A 17,750-nucleotide genomic window follows, 5' to 3' on the forward strand; every position below is an offset into this window, starting at 1 on the left:
GTCAGCCTCCACGTACACAAGACACAACCAGCCCAAGGAAGAGTGTGAAGGCCACGTGGAGGGGAAGCTGGTGTCCGCGGAGACGCCCGCTCTGTCTCCTTCTCCTTCACGTGCCATTGCCCCCTCCCTAGCCACTGTCTTAAGACCCAATCTGTAGATTTGTTAAAATTAGAGTTTCTTAACCTCGACGTGATTGACTTTTGGGGTTGGCTATTTCTTCATTGTGGGAGCTGTTCTGGGCATTGTAGGATGGTTAGCAGGAGGCTACCGACTCGATGGCAGTAGCACCATCTCCCAGTGGTGACAACCAAAATAACCTCCAACATTACCAGATGCCCCGTGAGGACCACTGATGTGTGTAAGTGGACTTAAAGGAGCATGTATGGATTGTCCCGTTTCTTGCCTGGGATGCACAAAAGGAGGTGTCATGGACATTCCCTCCCGAGGCTCATGGCTTCTATGGGGCAGATGGGATAACAAATGTACCCAGGACAAAGCAGTATGTACCAGGAGATCCTGCAAAAGGCTGAAGCAGAGAAAAGCCATTGAGGCTGGGATCCACCGAGGAAGGCTTCCTGAGGAGGGGGAATGTGATCTGGGCCTTATGGAGGCAGTCTGGGATGGATGCCGTTTAAGGAAAAGGTCTCAAGGACAGTGAAGCAGAGCCCAGAATGGGGACTTCCCAGGGAGGCCCAAAAAGAGCCTTGGAGCCTAGAGCAGGGAAACTGTTGGGGATGAATGGACAGGGGGTATGAGGGGACGGTGGCATCATCTGAGCCCCTGTGGGGCCAGTGAGGGGCTTGCTTCTCCCTGGATCCCCAATACAGAATGAGGCTAAGGAAACGCTGAAATGAGGAAGTTGCTGGTGGTGCGGGGAGAAGTTCTGACAGGCAGGGAGGCAGGCCTGGGCCTGGAGGGCTGGGAGGACCATCACTGGATGATGAGGGTACAAATGAGGGAGCCCAGCTTTAGGCAAGTAAGAGACCTTACTGGCCCTTCCCTTTACTTCTTAGGGTCCACCCTCCCCTACCCGCTCCTGCCACAGTCCATGTGGGATGGGGGTGGGACGCCGCCCTAATCAAGGGGTAGCTGCTGTGCTGGGAGCCGACCACCCAGCTTCCTGTCTGGCTGCAGACCTTTTTCTCCTGAAGATTTCAGCAAGTTCAGTGGAAAAGAGTGGTGAACTCCTTGGCCTAGGGAGCTCTCTTCTCAGACAAAAGCCCTGGCTCCCCATCCTCAATCTTGGCTTCCTGAGCCACAGGTGCAAGCCCACCCTCAGACTAGGCTCCCTGAGGTCAGGGACCACACTTTCCTATTGGTCAGCGTAGAGAAATGCAAAGTGTGGGGCTGGAGCTGCCCACAGGAGGCTTCTGGACGAACTCGCCAGCAGGGGGTGCTGTGGACTCAGGCACAGGCTACTGGAAGAGAGGAGACTGAACTGGTCATGAGGCCTCCTTCACCTCCTGTTCTCTCCCCTACCCTAGCCAGGCTCGCCTGCCTTGTACACAGCAGGGTCTCCACCTCCTCACAGCTTCCCTGCCGAAACCCCTTTTTCTTCCCTCCTCTGGAAGAGAAAGAAAGAGAAGGAATGATCATGTCCATTTTGCAGATGAGGAAACTGAGTCATATGCATGGAAAAAAGGCCAAGGGAAAACAGCAAGATAGAATGGATAGGCTTGGCTTTGAAGCTAGGTGTCCCGGGTTTCCTGGTCCGCCAGTTCAGCACGTCACTCCCTGTGTGGTTGGGGGCAAACTTTGGGGTCTTGCTGAACAAGCCACTGCTTTGCGGCAAGAGAGAGGAGTGTGGCTAAAGCCCGCACTGCCTCAGGCTGAGAACAATTCTGACACCGGGCAACGTCGCAGCCCTGCGTGGTCAGCACTGCCTCCTGGGAGAAAGGCTGGCAAAAGGGAACGAGGCAACCTTGCCCAAGCCCTTGTCTAGGTGGAAAGAGCAGGCGGCCAGAAAGGGGACCAACAGGGGGTTCCGAACAAGAGCAGAGGAGACAGCGGGCTGTGCTGGATAGCTCTGGGGAGTGGAGCAGAGGGCTGAGGTCTCAGCGCCCTGTGTTACCTGCACTTTCTCCCAGGTCCCAGTAATGACTTACAACAGGGGGAGCTACGGGTGTCACTTGCTTTACTCTCATGGTGAGCCAGGCTCTGTGCCAAGCACTTGACTGGCTCAATTACCCACCCTGGGAAGCAGGTGATGGTATTAACCCATTTGATAGATGAGGAAAGGAAAGCTCAGAGAGATAACTTGTCTGATTTCCCCAGCAGGAAAGGGGCAAAACTGGATACCACTGGTGTTTACCCACCAAGCTCTTGGAGGGGTCAGGGTCCAGGTGGTGAGAGGAAGAAGGCCCTGTCTGTGGCTGGGTTGGTGCTGAGTCCATAGCTGGGGAGGCACCCTCAGGGTAGAGTGGACAGAGTAGAGCAAGGCACCTAGGGAGGAGCAACCCACATGTACATCCAGTCTGGGAGGCCTCCTGGAGGAGGAGGAGGATACTGTCCGGGCTGACAGGGAGGGGAAGGGCCTTCCGAACAGCCTAAGCAAACGGCAGGAAGCTGTTCCGGCCCAGACATTGCCAGCATGCACATGGTCTGTCCGTGTCCAAAGTGCTGGGTGTGAGGCTGGAGAAGCAGGCAGGAGCCACCAGGAGCAGAGGGTGCCATCGCATCAGCAGGGAGCCCCCTGGCAGCTGTGTGGAAGTCTGATTAGTTCCATAGGTCGTTCTTAATTAAAGAGAGGGGGATCTAAACTATTATAGGCCCTAACCGGCTTAGCTCAGTGGATAGAGTGTCGGCCTGTGGACCGAAGGGTCCCAGGTTGGATTCTGGTCAAGGGCATGTACCTTGGTTGTGGGCACATCCCCAGTAGGGGGTGTGCAGGAGGCAGCTGGTCGATATTTCTCTCTCATCGATATTTCTAACTCTCTATCCCTCTATCCCTCTCCCTTCCTCTCTGTAAAAAATCAATAAAATATATTTAAAAATAAAATAAACTATTATAGAAACTGGGGAGGGGCGGCGGTAGGAGAGATGGGGAAGAGGGGATGAAGCCTCAAGATATCAAAGTGTTAGAGTCCACTAGATGAGAAGGCTAATCAGATGTGGTGGTTAGGAGCCAGTGGTCAGGGATGACTCAGCCTCTGGCGTGGGTGCACTAAGATCTAGCACCAACGTGGAGGAAGGGGCTAGTGATGAAAGATCAGTTCAGTCTGGGATAAATGAGCTTGAGGTATATGTGGGCTATGTGAGTGGAGGTGAGCTTTGGGCTCAGGGTTAAAGGGAGGGAGATAAGGGCTCAAAATATAACCCAAATCAGGCTACCCTCTCTCACTGAAGAAAGCAGTCTGGGTTGACTAGACTTTGAGCTTCGTCTGCATCCAAGGAGGGAACACCCGCCTGATTAAACTAGGACATCCTGTGTTCTCACGCTTGAAAAAGGACTCCAGGGTCTAAGCAGACCACAAGCTGAGTTTAGCAAGGTGCCCATTATTCTCAAGGCGTGTCCTTCACGAGGGGCATTAATAGGAACTCATTTCAGGGCTTAAAGGGAACCTAAAGAGGCAGGAGCAGAGGTAGTCAACTGACATCTGTTCTTAAATCACTGAGATGTGGCCTCTTCCCTGAAACCTTCCCTAACTTCCCCTTCTCTCCTCTATAGCACCCCAGCCTCTTGGCTGGCCAAGCACTTTCACGCTCATTATCTCATTGGTTCCTCAAAGGTTTTCCCCATTTGGTAGGTGGTAAAACAGAGGCCCAGCAAGACTGGGGTGTGTGGAGCTGAACCCAGCCGGCTTGCTCCCCTAGGCCTCTCGGTGGGCCCACCCCTCCTTACTTGGGACAGCATTTTAGGGTGTTCCAGAGTGCCCAGGGAGGGCGGGGGGTCAGCCGGCATTCGGCATTCGGGTGCAGAGGGGAGAGCAGAAGTCTGCTGGCTTTCTGGTGGGGCGAGTGGTGCAGAAGTAGCCCGGCCCAGGTGTGCTATCTGCCCTCAGGATCTGCTTGTCAAGCTGCTCGGGGAAATAGGATTGACCTCAGAGGTGGGTTTTGCTTTTTGTTTTGCTTTTTTTTTTTCTTTTTCCTTCTAAGAACAATTCATTTTGGTCAAATAACTAGAGTAAAAGTGACTGGTGTTGAGAAACCTCCCCCTTCCCCTTCTTGGGCCCCAGGCAGTGACATTTGAGAAGCTGTCTCCTGGGGCCACAGAGGATGCTGTTTGGGTAGTTCAAAGAGTTGGCTCTCCTCCCTGCCCAGCCCCACCCACTTCCCCTCACTGTCTCCCTTGAATGCCAAGCTTGGGCAGCCTCCCATCCTGGCCCAAGGTCCAGCCTCCAAGGCCTGGGCTGAACCTGTCCCTGTGGCCTCTACTCCTTTGCTGTCCATCTCAAGTGGTGGGAAGGAGGCAGAGTAGGACAGTGTGGGGAAAGGCACTGAATTCCTCCCTTCTCCACCATGTCTCTGTCACCATTCTACCGACCCATGGCATCTTCCCTGTGCCACAGCACACTGAGAAGGGTGACCAGGTGAAGGGAGAAGCGAGGAAATGCTAGCCTATGAACCAGAAGGACTGGCTTGGTCTCCCAGGAGGCTGCCCCAAGAGACGGGAGGCGGTGGGGCAGAGGAGGGCGTTGGGGGACCTCTGAGGGAGCTGGGCCCCAGGGCTGGGCGGCCAGACCTCAGGCAGAGAGCCAGCAGGGCAGCACAGTCTGAGCCTGGGAACCCATTGGCCCATCACAGAGGCAGGGAGGCAGCACGGCCTGCACGAGACAGAACTTAGGAGCAAAAGCCATCAGAGGGCTAGACTAGGGACTGCAGCCCAAGGAACAGGTTGAGCCGTCCACGAGAGCTCCCCGTGGTCGTGGTTAACAGCTCACCATCTGGTGGCTGGTCTCCACAGACGTCCCTCCAGCCAGGGGCTGCAACTGTGGTGCTGTTAGCAATCTAGTACCTAGACGCCCAGACGGTCGCGGGCGGGGAGATCACCCAGCTGGACCCACATCTGAACAAGCAGAAAGGGAACAGGATGGAGCAGGGGGGAAGGCTCTCAGGGCTGACTTCAGGCTGCACGTCCTGGGAGGTACACTGAGGCCCCCAGGCAGCAAAGCAAGAAACTAGGCCAAGCTCCTTGAAGCTAAAGGCCACGTAACTGGGGGTCCCAATTGACCTGCCCTGGTAGCTTCTGGCAAGAGACCTCTGCCGCCTGCGTTCCCAGCCTGTGCCAGGCTGCAGAAGAAGACGGCAGAGGCGGTGCTGATGTCAACCAAGGAATTAAGTAAGCAGAGGAACTGATAACATCAACCAGCGAGGCTGGCTGTGGGCAAGGTGACTCATCGAAGACGAGCCCCGCGATCACAGGGTGGTGGTTGTTGTGCCCAGTCTGTGGGACTGGGGAGGAGGAGGGGCTGGGACAGGTTCCTGAGGAGTCCTGCGCGCAGAGAGGTCTCAGAACACAGTGTCCCCCGCCTTCAGAGCTCTCTGTGGCTCAGGAAACGGCCCTCCCTCCCACTGTTGTGATTATCTTTATCTACAGCGTTTGATGCGTGTTTGCGGGGTGTGTCAGGGTGATTTCCCCACCCGCGCCCCTCCGGGCGTCCAGGTACTAGATTGCTAACAGCACCACAGTTGCTGCCCCTGGTTGGAGGGCCGTCTGTGGAGACCAGCCACCGGATGGCGGGTGGAGAGCTGTTAACCGAGACCACGTGGAGCCCCCGTGGAGGGTACAGCCTGTTCTGCTGCTGCTGCAGGCACCTGCAGAGCTGCCTGTCCTCGGGGAGGGGACAGCCTGTCCCTGATGCTGCAGGCACCACAGAGCTGCCTCCACACCCTCGCTCCCTCGGCGGCCCTGCCAAGGGGCCCCAAACCGTTGTGTACTTCCCCATCCCCAGGGGCGCCGTGGGCTCTTGGCCAAACTGTACAACTGGAGGGAACACCGTTCACTTCACAGTCTGTGTGTCAGACCACATGTCTGCGCATCTGGCCCTGCCCCTTCCCTATTCTAAGGTCCTTCTCACTCCCCACCTCCACCTAATGTGATCTATTTAGGTTGCCCTTAATAAGTTTATCTTCTCACCAAACTTTCCCTCATGCGCATAAGTGTCTTCGTTTACCAACGTCATTCATTCATTTCACACGAATATAGTTAAGTTTGTGCCAGGTACTATCCTAGGCAAGGGTACAAGACAGACCCTCCCTGAGTTCATGGAGCTCACAGGCTAGTAGGTGATACATAATTGACACATAAAAGTGCAAGCGACAGTGTCATGAAGCACAATAGGGCCAGGCCAGGAGGTGAAGGGTGATAAGGCCCTTCAGCTGGGACTGCCCAGAAAGGCTTCCCGTGAAGGTGGCCTCTGAGTAGAGACCTGGAGGCGGGAAAGAAAGGAGCCTTCCTAGCAGAGCCCTTCCTCTCAGGCACCCGGTGCCCCGAGAAAGGTCTCTCTCTATTCCTGCCAGTTCTGCCAGGAGCCCGGGGCATGGCCTGAGGCACTCGCTTCCCAGCTCTGGGTATCCACTTCCTCCTTGACAAACAAGAGGCCTAGTGGCACTGGCCTGAGGAACTTCTTGACAGGAACCTGAGTCGGAAGGCCAGCTCGGCCACCTATATGCTGTGTGACGTCAGGCAGGTTCCTCAGCCTCTCTGAGCTGGTTTCCTTATCTGTGAAATGCCTACACCTCGGGGTTTTGTGAAGGATTAAATGAGCTTGTGGACATGAAACCACCAGGTATATAGTAGGTGCTTCATAGATATCTTCTAGGGCCCCAGCTGGGAGAGGTTAGGAGAAGGGGGTGGGGTGTAGAGCTGCTATTAATTGGTCCCCTTTCAGAAAATGAGCCTGGGGAGAGCAATGCCAACCTGAAGGCAGAAAGCTGTGCTGGCTGCCCAGATGTGCAGAGAATATGGGGTGCGGGGAGCCCCCGGGCTGGGACCAGGCCTCTACAGATCCAGGGTCTGGGAGATGGGGATTGTGCAAGGATCATGCACTCTGCAGCTGACGTCAGCAGGTGAGGGTGGGGTGGGGACTGCCCTGTAGGCCCTTGAACTGTCACACCACTGTGGCCCAGCTTTCAACTTCCTCTGGGGCCCAAGTTGTGCTCAGCTCCTCCTCTCCTCCTTCCTCCTTCATTCAGGCCGTTTGGGGCGAGTGCCGTCCACCCGCAAGCTCCAGTATATGTGTTCCCTGCTCAACTCAGAGCTCAAGACAGGGAGGTGCCAAGTTCATCCCAGCCCACCCTGGTCAGCAAGGCTTCCCCGGGGCCTGTGTGAGTCTGGGTTCCTAGGCCCCACTGGGCCCGCCAGGCGGGGCTGCACGCAATGGCAGTAGTCAGCCCGGACTGGCTGCCGTGGCCATGCACTCAGGGGTGCAGGACCTCACTTGACCTGAATCCCATGATGTAGGAGGTTTGATCCCCTTCTCGTTCTTGAGGAAACTGAGGCTCCAAGAAGTAGGAGCTCAGGCGGCAGGGTTGCCAAACATTCCTCCTGCAGGCGATGAGTGGCCTGAGAGGAGCCTTGCAGGACGGAGGGGGCCTGGAGAGGATGGAGGAAGAGGGAGGGTGCAGGTGGGTGGACCAGACCGAGGCTGAGAGGGGGGACCTGGCTGCAGAGGGCCGCAGGCTAGGGTGTGAGTCCCCCCTCCTGCCACCCTCCTGCTGCATGAGAATCCCCGGGGCGGCCTGGCACTGACTCTCCAATAAGCCCCCAGGTGTCTGAACGCAGCAGGCTCAGTCCCAGAGGCTGGAGCTGGGCTGCAAGCCCTGACAGACCATGGCTCAGGCCTCTCCTGGCTCTGAGGCAGGAAACAATGGTGACATTTATTGACTGTTTTTTATTATTGAGTACAGCTACTGTTCATTGACAACCTGCCTGCATAGCAGGTGCTGCACTAAGCGCTTTGCATATATGAACCCATTTAATCCGCACTAAACTGGGGCACAGGAAGGTTAAGTGACTTGCCTAAGGTCACGCAGAGCCCGCATTCAACCCAGGAGGCCTGGTTCGAGGGGCCACACTCGCCTCCTCCTAAAAGAGGGGATTCCTAGTGCAGGGAAGGTGCTGGGCCTGGGGTTTGGGCTGGACCTGTCAGAGGCAGAGGGAGCTCCGCCTCTGAGTGCCGACCCCTCCCATGGGGATGTGGTTTTGACAGAAGGCAAAAGAGGGCAACGCTTCCCCCAAAGGGGGGAAACGAGGCTGGTGGCCATGCTCTGGGGTGAAGCACTGAAGGTGTGAGCTCAGGTGTGGGGAAGGGAGCCCGCAGCCACTTCCTCCGCCCCTTCTCTCTGCCCGCAGCGGGGCCTGTACAGATGGGTGCACAGCTCTCGTGCCTGAGGCCTCAGAGCAGCCAGCCTGGTGCCCACCTGCCTGCGTGCACGCGTGTGAGCATCCAGAAGGCGAAGGGCAGGGGCCTCTGCGTGTGCGTGTTTGCAGGGGACGCTGTCTCCCACCCACCGTCCTGCTGCTGTAGCCGCAGAGAACAGGATGCCCTGACTCTGAGCTGCACCTTTGGGGCCTGGAAACCACAGCCACGTCAGCAGCGTGTGCACAGGGCTGGGAGGGAGGGGGCCCCGGAGGCAGGCTGTGCAGGTGTGTGCCAACATGCACATGCAGGGCCAGCGTGGGGTGTGGTTCCCACCCCGGCCACCCCCAGGGGAGGAGGGCCTGCGGGGTAGAAGGGACCTGGACTCCCTCCCCCAGGGCAGCGGGAACAGAGTCCAGCCCCTCTGACCACAGGCCCTGAGGTCCCACAACTGCCCCCACCCCTGGAGAAGCAGCCATTTCTCCCACGTTCCCTCTTTTCTCAGCAACAGTCCAAACAACAACCAAAACACATGCCTGCGGAGCATCCAAATGGCCCCACACAGTCCCAGGCAGTCGGGCAGCCTCGGGGACACACCGATCCTGGCCCTCGTGCGGCCACTGTGCTCAGGGAGGAGACGCAGCAGACGGAATGAGTTCAGTCCGCACTTTGTGAGTGGGCGAGGGGTGCCGCGGGAGCACAGAGCAGACAGGGCAGGGGCTGATGACTGCTGTGGGCAGGAGTTTGTGGGGGCTGACATCCTAGGAGACAGACCCCCCCCTATAAACCAGTCGGACCACCACCAAAGGGTGGGGGCTAGCACAGTGTGTGGGCTGACAGACTGGCTGTAGACAGTCAGGAAAGGGAAGAGGCTGACTAGACAGGGGCCTTTTAGGATGGGAGCACATCTGAATGGGTGGAGGGACACCTCTGTTCACTCACATTTGCACACACACATGCACACACACACACTCACACACATGCTCTCCTAGACATGGTTGGTTCCCTGGGCCTGAGAGAAGAGATGTGTCTGCACAGCATTAGCAGATGGGAGGTGGGGGAGGGACAGAAGGAGATGGGGTGACAAATAAGGAGACCCAGAGAAAGACCCATCACAGACACAGCCACATGCAGGCCACACACGGGCCCCTTCCTAGACCCCACAGCCTTCCATCCCGATGAGGGACACCCTTTAGCAACCGGAGGACATTGTGCATGACACAACTCCCCAAGCTTGGGCACACCTACCAACGCCACCTTGTCACGATGGAACAGCACACATTGCTTCAGGAAAGTGACCTTCAGATACTCGGTGGCTTTTCAGAAAATCACCTCAGGCCACTCGTGGGAAGAGCTTCTCTTGACATGCACACATTCTACCAACGCTCTCCACCTCTGGCTCGCTGGCGGGTAAGGAAGGTCTGAAAGAAAAAAGAACTGTGTGTATAGGGACAGGCAGCAAGGAACACGGTGGGCACACATACTGCACATATCCCCTCTGCTCCTGCACACGCTCCATCATCCCATGGACTTGACTAACAAAACACAAAAACCACGTGGAGAACAAATGAGCTTTCCCGCCAAGCCCTGCTCAAATTTTAGAGCCATTAGCAAACAAAGAGTTGTTGTCTTAAGCCACTGAGTTGTGTGGTGGCTTATCACACAGCAGCTGCTGACTGAGACAATGGTTGAGATCGACCAGGCAGCGGTTGAACCCACTTTGATCTGCTCCTCAAGTCCACAGTCTTCTCTGGGCTTCCTTACAAATGTTTCATAGTGTAACTCCTATTCTTCTCCCTGGAGCGTTGGTGAGTTTACAGTTGAGCTGGGGGGGGCAAAGGTTACTTAACCACAACAAATCAAAATTATTATTAGAGCTTGGAAGAAGCCACATCTGGATTCGATGTGAGGAACAGGGGGTTGGTGAGCAGGTCAGGGCTGAGAACAGGCCCAGCCTCTGTGCAGGGTGAGGCTGGGCCCAGCGGGGTGCTTAGACATCTGTTTTCCATCCTGATTCAGTAAATAAAGCCGCTTTCCTCTGCTGACCTACAGGAAATGAGTGTCAGAAATTCAGCTGACCAGGAGTGGACCTCTCTTCTGATAGGAGCCCTCCCGCAGGCCCGGACAAGATGCAGGGTGCAGGGCCTCAAACGGCTGCACTCCCTCCCCTCTGAACCGGCAGAGAAAGGGATTCTTAGGGCCTCCCTTGGTCAAGGAGTCAGGCTTTCCTCAATGGCGGTTTTCTTTGCTGTCAGCTATTAGCATATCAAAAGAGTACTTTGGGAGTTTATTCTTTTGGTCCCATGGTTCATACATCAGTTTGCAGCAGCCAGAAACAGAATTTCTATTCCATTGGCTTAGACCAGTGGTCGGAAAACTGCGGCTCACGAGCCACATGCGGCTCTTTGGCCCCTTGAGTGTGGCTCTTCCACAAAATACCGACTTCTGCGCATGGGCCACGAAGTTTCGATCGCACTGTACGCGCGCCCACACGTGGTATTTTGCGGGAGAGCCACACTCAAGGGGCCAAAGAGTCACATGTGGCTCTCGAGCCGCAGTTTGCCGACCACTGGCTTAGACAATAAGGAAATTGTATTATCTCACAGAATAAGCCGTCCAGGGGAAGGGTAGCTTCAGCAGAGGTTAATCCTGCAACTCAACTTCATCATCAAGGACCCCGGTTACTTCTTCTTTTCCTTTCCCTCTGCCCTTCTCCGCATTGCCTAGTCCTTGGCTAGCTTGCCTCACGGTCATAACACAGCTGCTGTCACCCCAGACATTACATTGTCACCCAACAATATCCATAGCAGCCAAATGAAAAACAAAACAAAAAAACAGGAAACAACTTCTCCTCGTGTCCCATTTTAAGATCAAGGAGAATATTTCACAGAAGTCCCCATGAGACTGTCCCTTACTGTCCACTGGCCAGAACTGAGCCACATCTCATGCCCGAATCTAACCCGAGCCAGGGTCTTGCTGCCACCATTACTGCCACAGTATGAAGGCTGAGCCCAGAGGGAGGACAAACACCTGGGTGCTGAGGGGCAGGTCGCAGGAGGGAGCAAGGCCATTGGGCAGGCAGCCAACTGTGTGTGCTGCTGCGCATCTGTTCGGACCCAGCTTCTTCACAGGTTGGGGAAGGGGAGTGGAGGCTTGGTATTTCCAAGTGAGCCAGGACCCGGGCATTACCCTGTCACACAATAATACCCATGTTCTATTACTTGACTAAATCAGCTCACTAAGTACTTACAGGGAGTATATTTTACTTAAAGTGCTCACAGGAAGGGTATAAACACTCAGGCATTGAGTCAGGGATGTTGGTCCCTCATCCCAGCATGCATTTGGGTTTTTGAGCATCAATGTTGGAGTCAAACCCAGGCTTAAATCCTGGCCCTGGCCCTTTCTGCTTTCCTGATCTTGTCGAAGTTATTTCATCTTTGTATCACCCTTCCTTTACCCGTAAAACGAGGATAACAGTACCCAACCCAGACTGTTGTATTAGCCATACCCTGCCTGGCAGATAGAAAAGGGGCAAAAAATATTTGGGGGCAGATGGAACCGTGCCACCCTGCTTGTCTGTCTCCTCCTACAAAGCCCCACCCCACCCGGCCTTTTCTTGGGCTCATCTCCCTCCTCCCATCCCCATCCTCAGGCTCCAACCTCTCTCCTCTCATACCTCTCCTACCCCTCCCTCACAGCACTTCCTGTCTGGGCTGCCCCACCTAGCACCAAGACAGGTGTCCCATCCACATTCCAGTAAGGACATTAGGTTCCTCTGTGGCTGCCCACCCCACAGAATCACTGCTCACCAAGGCCCAGTGTGTGCACTCCAGGCCCCAGCTCCTCTCCACTCCCATGATGCTGGCTTCTCTGGATTTATGTGGCCGGATTCTTGGTTGCAAGCAACAGAAAGCTCACGAACTCCTCGGGCTGGCTGGAGAGCCAAGCTCAGGAACCAGGGAGGACTGGACCGCAGCCAGAACCCCGGGCCAAAATCACTCCTCAGGGCCAAACCAGGGAGGGCAACAGTGCAACTGGCCCTGAAAACTCTTCCTGCTGCTCCAGCAGCAATTCTGTCAGATACATCCCACCTCTGCTTCTTTGCGTCACCTGCTTAAGATTCAGAATTCCTGGGTGAGTGTCTGATTGACTGAACCAGATCACATGCCGGCACCGCAGCTGCAAAGGAGGCTGGGAAAGTAAGGTCTGGCTTCTAGGGTGCGAGGAGGGCTCTGCCTCCCCAAGAGACTGACAAGGTAAGGGATGCTCCAAACAGATGCTGGAGAGCTAGGAAAAGGATAAAGGTGTACTCTGCTGAGGGAGAGATCATTGCTCCTGGGGGGTAGGGCCCATTCCCCAACCCCAGCATCAGGAGCAGCTGTGCTCTCAAATTGGCTTCTTGAAAGTCTCTGGTGATCAGGCTCACCTGGACTCAGAGAACACTGGTGCTGTGGGGGCCTCACCCTGGAATCCCTGCAAAAGAAGTTTAAGGACTAACAAAGAATCTCCCACATTTCACTTTGCCAAGTAATAAAATATCAAAAACAAATAACAAGCCACTTTCTACACTCACCATCGTTTCATTTAAAAGGGGAAATCTTGCCCTAGCTGATTTGGCTCAGTGGATAGAGCGTCGGCCTGTGGACTGAAGGATCCCAGGTTCGATTCCAGCCAAGGGCACACGCCCAGGTTGCGGGCTTAATCCCCAGCGGGGGGTGTGCAGGAGGCAGCTGATTAATGATTCTCTCTAATCGTTGATGTTTCTATCTCCCTCTCTCTCTCCCTTCCTCTCTGAAGTCAATAAAAATATATTTTTTAAAAAAGGGGGGGAGGGACATCTTAACACCAATAAGAAGAAAAGGACAGGGGAGAGCATGATTTAGAATCAAGCACAATCCTTAAAGCTAAATACATGTTGGATTTAAAAAACATAACTCTCCATCACTCATATTTTTCTACTTTTGCTGGAAACTTATGAAAAGGTCATGACACAACTAACTTTGAACATGGACTGTGGACTAGATAATAGTATTGTATCAACGCTAAGATTCCTGATTTTGTTAACTGCAGGGGTTATGTAAGCCTTATAGTGTAAGAGAATGTCCTCTTTGTTAGAAAATAACTCTGAAGCATTTGGAGGTAAAAGGGCATATGTCTGCCACTTACTCTCAAATAGTTAGGGAATAAATTGTACACATACACACACACACACACACACACACGATAGAGATAGAGAAATAAAGTAAAAAATGACAAAATGTAAACAATTGATAAATCTGAGTAAGATCTATATCAGAGTCTTTGTAGTATTCTTCTAACTTTTTAGTAAATTTGAAATTATATCAGAATTTAAAGTCACACACAAAAAAATTAGTAGTGAGTTAGCAGTGATTCTCAGTAAGAGCTGGGTTTCAATTAGTACATTACCTACTTTGGTACTGTTTGAGTTTTCATGGAAATATGTGCTGTTTGTAATAAGAAAGAATAAAACAAAAAAATACAGAAATTAAAGAGAAAAAGAAGAGGCCATCGCAAACTCAGTCCAGCATTTGACACTCGCTGGTGTGGTCTAAGCACCCACTTGTCAGAGGCGAGACTGAGGCCCAGGCGGGGCCGTGGCTTCTCAGTAGCACACAGTGGAGATCATCAGAGTCAGGACTCCACAGGGGCTCCTGCTCCTCGCACACGTTCCTTCTGTTCCGGGATGCTGCCCCCTAATTTGAATTGGGGGCCTGAGTGCATAGAGGGCCTGGCAGAACAGGACAGGGTGTGAAGATGTGTCCCCTCAGAGGATGCCACATCCTATCAGGGTGCATTCCTTCCACCTTTATCTCCATAAGGTCCCTTCCAGCGAAAGAGAATCTACACGGACTGCTCCCTACCCATTTACTTATTCCTTAGATGCAGAAACCGAGACCCAGAAACTGAGACCCAGAGAGGTTTGGGGTCTTGCCAAGATCATACTGCAAGTTCCAGACTCTGTAGTTCGGGGACAGAATAACTGGCCAGATTTGGCCAAGCCACCTCCAGGCCAAGTTAAAGAGGAACAAAGAAAGGGAGGGGCCTTAGGAATGGGAGGGAAAAGGAGGGGAAGCCTGCAGTGTCCGGATTGGGAGATCCCCTTCCCTTACCGCGCTCACTCTCACCGTGGCTTCAGTTCCCCTGAGCCTGAAAGAAGAAGAAACGGGGTTTTGCAAGTGCACCGTGTCCCAGCTTCAGGAGGCATCACCCACACGCAGTCTAGGAAAATGGCAGCTCCTCGGTTGGGCGGTGCACGGCCTGCACAGCTGTCCATGGCAGCCCTGAGGCAGTTGTTGTTGTTGTTGCTGCTGCTGTTGGGTAGGGCAGAGGTGTTTGGGGAAGGCACAGGAGTGACCAACACTGTGGCCTGGCTTAACCAGTGACTGATTCCATCCATTCAGTCAACCACTATTTATTGCCACAAAATCTATGCCAGCATCGTGCTAGGCGCTGGGACTTTCCAGGCTTGAAATAGATGTACCCTCTAGGGAAGGACGGGGCGTAGCGGTAGATGTGGAAAGGCAGTCCTCCCAGGACACAAACCCACAAACTTTCCCCTACTTCTCTTTTCCCTCTGCCCAGCTTTCTCCATCCTTCCGGCCCTCCTGGAGGAAGCCTCAGGATCCTCCCCTCTCCTCCTCTCCCAGGCGAATAGGCTATATTGGTGGTGGGAGCCACTAGACTTCAGGCTACAGGGCAATTCCTTCCTCCATGTGGCAGCTAGAATTCATTCATTCATTCATTCATTTGTTTTACTGCTTTTATTCCACAGGCATCTGTTAAGTGATATATATATATTTTTTTTTTTTAATTAAGCAGCCCGGCTGGTGTGGCTCAGTGATTGAGTGTTGACCTAAGTACCAGGAGTCACGGTTCAATTCCTGGTCAGGGCACATGCCTGGGTGGGGTTGTGGGCTTGATCCCCAGTGTGGGGTATGTAGGAGGCAGCTGATCAATGATTCTCTCTCATCATTGATGTTTTTATCTCTCTCTTCCTCTCTGAAATCAATAAAAATACATTTTTTAAAATTAAGCATAGCAAAAGTGAAAAGTAATTCTGCCTCCATCTTCCTAGTTTCTTTCTCAGAGATACCATTCTTTCCAGTTTCTACATCTCCTGCCCATTGTTTCCAGGCATTTTCTAGTGTATGCCATGTCTATTATTTTCCTTTTCCTCAAAAGAAATCACGCAGTACACATTGTTCTGTACCTGGATTTTTTTTTCACTTAACACAGTATCCAGGTGTTTCTCCCAAATCCACACGTGTACACATTCTTCCACGGCCACATACTATCCCAATGTGGGGGTGTCCGCCATTTTTATGTCACTCCTCTGTTGGTCGACATCTAATCTGCCTCCAGTCTTTCATGGCCACGAACATCTTTCGCCACCCACCTTTGTGCATTTCTGGGCAAAGGGAATGTACACTTGCATTTTGATGGATATTATCCAATAGGCCCTCAAAATACTGCACCAAATTATACCAAAGCCACTTTTTTGTCTTTGCCAATCTGAAAGATGACGGTTCTCTCGTTTTAATTTGCAGTCTTTGTTATGAGGTAGATTAGCACCTTTTTCACGTTTGCAACCTATTGTATTTCTCTCTCTTCAACAGTATGTGCTCCCAGCTGTTTATTCTTCCAGTCACACAGGCAAAGTATCTCGGACCTATGAAATGTTTGAGGTTCTGCAAAAAAAAAGTTTGAGACCTAGGGAGGGGGAAAGTATTGACTTTAAAATATTTTTTAAAGACTAGAAAATTGAAACGAAAACGATGTAATTTCATGTCAATCAAGCACCATCTTATGGCAAGTTCATTAACTGGGAAACCTGGAACTCATGAACATTACATTTGAAAGCAATTTGTTGGTTTGGATGTGTTCATTTTGAAGAATTCCCAAATATGCATGATGCTTTTAAGGAAATTAGAGTCAATTTTAAGTTAAATGAATGAGCTGTAATTGGATAGTCGCACACTCATAATGATTTGAAACCCTTTTTAATGGTTTACTATAAAATGACACTCGGTTTGGGGTCAGAGTGTGCTTTCACGTGACTCATGTAGTTTGGGTGGGGCCTCCAAAAGTACGCAGGAGGCAAGGGCCAATGGTGGTTTTTATTTAAAAGTCTATAAACCTCTGACCCAGGCTGACACAGTCCTATTCTCAGCTTCTGGTCCAAGAACAAGCTGGCCCTCTCGGCAAGAGGGAGACAGTGAAAGGGATCGAATCTGAACCCAAGGACCCCCAGCTTCTCTCCCAAGCCCCTGGCAGTCACAGAGAAGAAACCCTCTCATGGGTCAACCCCACTCCCAGGCGAGTGGCTCAGGGCTGGACCCTGGGGTTTTGGAAAGGACCAGCCTGGCGTTGGGGAGGGGAGCGGGAGGGCAGAGATAGGGAGGAAAAGGGACAAATTGTCTCCAAATGACATCGTGAGACATCAGAACAAAATGTGTTTTTCTCTTTCCTACTCATCCCTCTTTTAAAGGGAACTAGAGATCATTCCTTGAAAGGGACCATCTGGGGGTCTGAGTCACAAGTGTGAAGGTTTTAAGACTGGGAGGTGAGCAATTCTGCACCTCCCCTCCTCCCTGTCTGCCTTCCCTCCCCACCTAAAACTGAGAGGGGAAAGGGCAGAGGGAACCTACAGGAAGTGGTATTAGGACCCTGTGTGGGGTACGGACATGTGTGTGTGTGCACTAATTGAGTGCGTGTGTTCAAACAGGCAAGCATGTGTGTGTGCACGCATGTGAGTGTGTGTGTGTGTGTCTGTGTGTGTGTGCGAGCCTCCTCCCCTAATACTCTCTCTATCCTGGTTGCTGGCATAGGACTTGGAGCTGCTGCGTTCAGTGAAGAGCTGTCTCTTAAACCCAATGGAACTGGACGGCACAGTGTTGAATCGCACTTGTGCTCTTTCTAGCTGTGGGCAAGTGGCTGCCTCCTCTGAACGGTTTCCTCATTGGTACAAAATGTACACAAGAACCTAGCTTGTGGGGACATGGTGCAGATTAAATGAAATGAAGTCTGTGGGTGCTTAGCTCCAGGCACGGCCTTTTTCATTCCCACCTTTTAGGGGCCCTGGAAGGAGAGCCGCTGCACGGTGGCCACAGCAGAGCAGGAGCAAGTACTGGCCCCGTTGAGAAGGTGCTGTTGGGGAGGAAGAGGTGGTGGTAGCACAGGAAAGGCTGCAGGCCAGCCTGGGATGGCTTTGAGTTCACCCTGGTCAATGCCAGTAGGGAGCCATTGAAGGTTCTGTAGCAGGGGAGGGGCTAGAGCAGGGGTCCTCCAACTACCACATGCGGCCCGCCGAAAACATTTATCCGGCCCGCCGGGTGTTTTTGCCGGCTGCCTGTTGCTTAGCAGCCGACTCGTCCTAGCCCGTCCTAGCCCGCAGTGCGCATGTGTGGAATATGCGCCACACTCTCCGAC

At 53.1% G+C, this 17,750-nt stretch overlaps 1 long non-coding RNA gene across 1 annotated transcript; it reads right to left on the reverse strand.

The window, feature by feature from the left end:
* Positions 1–2,145: 2,145 nt before the first annotated feature.
* LOC139019402 (uncharacterized) lies at positions 2,146–14,539 on the reverse strand. The gene is made up of 3 exons (XR_011473098.1): positions 14,447–14,539; positions 9,549–9,721; positions 2,146–2,442 (listed from the first exon to the last, which is right to left on the reverse strand). It is a non-coding gene; the product is annotated as an uncharacterized lncRNA (long non-coding RNA).
* Between the last annotated feature and the right edge of the window lie 3,211 nt (positions 14,540–17,750).

This window comes from Myotis yumanensis, unplaced genomic scaffold (assembly GCF_028538775.1).
Source record: "Myotis yumanensis isolate MYYU_CA2020_CCGP unplaced genomic scaffold, mMyoYum1.0.hap1 SCAF_11, whole genome shotgun sequence".
In the NCBI taxonomy this organism is placed as follows: domain Eukaryota; kingdom Metazoa; phylum Chordata; class Mammalia; order Chiroptera; family Vespertilionidae; genus Myotis; species Myotis yumanensis.